The following is a 1,516-nucleotide window of genomic DNA, read 5'->3' as shown; positions in this document are numbered from 1 at the left end:
TATATATATAGTCTTTGTGCACAAACTCCTCTCTTATTACCTAACCCATACCTTTGAAACTTTGCAGGTGTCCACAGCATCCATGGGGCTAGGACCTAACTTTTAAAAATCCACGCAAACTGCTTTCCTCGATGTATCCAAAATGATTTGTTTCTAATCTTGGGAAAATCCGTCTTCAAAGACACCATTGTAAACCAGTGAGGTTTCTGTTCACTAACCATGCGCATTGATTCCACTCCTTTGAAATTCTTGAGTGTGAAAGCGGAATAGAGAATCAATCTATACATCTATTATACAATTTGGCAATTTGGAAACAAATTAAATGTGTCACTTTTCTCTCAAGATTTATTGCTCCATTCCAGTAGAGTGTAAATATAGTAGGCCAATGACTTTCAGCTTATGTTAATGCACCGATTATTCCTTTCTTCGAAAGGGGGCCCAGCTAGTACCGTAATAATAATAATAATTTGGTGGCGTATTGAGGTCTGGAATGGAGAAAGATAACCCGTGAAGGATGGGCAGACGCTTCACTATCACACAATTACAAAGCTCTGTCTGCTGAGTACCTAGTTTTGAGAAATTTGACTTTGAAAAAAAAATTAAGTTTCACAACGTGTCAAGCTTTTTCAAATGCAATTTTTTGAAAATCTTGATAACGACCCCGAATATACTTATGATTTGTTAAAGCAGACAGAACATTTGGTTTCTGACCTCATGGTCTTAGTAACTCAAAACAGACAAAAATGACAAACAGAACTTTGTAGACCTTTACTTTCTAAGGTAGACACTTTTGTGAGGCATTGTGGTGAAATCACACGCTCGTCAAAATACGGACTTCGAAGAGACCGACGTTTTTCAGCCCGCTATGCAATTGGTATGATTTTGTGGCGCTCAAAAACCTTTTCTATCAATTTGATGGCACATTTCTGTTGGGATTTTACTGTGAAAAAATAGATGAGAGGTACACAAATAAAATAGTTAATATAATTTGTTGTTTTCAAGGGCTCTCAAGCTTCGGAAACAACCAACCAAACGTTTGCTGAATTTTGTCTCTATATCAGAGGAACCCACATTATTTCAATCACATATCTCGACTTCTCTTCTAGGTAGACGGGATTTTTTTCCCTCCAAAAGCAAGGTAGATTTTTTTTAAAGCTTTAAGATGCTACCAGTGAAGCCATATTATGCCTAAAAAATAACGAACATATGGTTCCACCGCGTTGTGACACATTATTATGATAAACCCGGCGTATCTTGCCCGGCAGAAGATATTCGGAGACGTCTCCGGTGAGCACCCAGGAACTATTCGGAGACGCACTCCCGTACACAGATGCACTGGGTTTTTTGGGGGCGGGGGAGGGGGGGTCAAACTACGTATTGATTGCTGTAGATCACACACATATAGCCACTAAAACTGTCGCAAATCAATTACTTTCAGGAAAATTTCAAACCTGACTACAGAATATAAAATTAAAGGTTAAAACAGAGGGAATGCGCCCTTCTGTAACCCCCCCCC

This window comes from Aplysia californica, unplaced genomic scaffold, assembly GCF_000002075.1.
Source record: "Aplysia californica isolate F4 #8 unplaced genomic scaffold, AplCal3.0 scaffold00611, whole genome shotgun sequence".
Lineage (NCBI taxonomy): Eukaryota > Metazoa > Mollusca > Gastropoda > Aplysiida > Aplysiidae > Aplysia > Aplysia californica.
The sequence above is the reverse complement of the archived record's forward strand: the minus strand, read 5'-3'. Positions refer to the sequence as shown.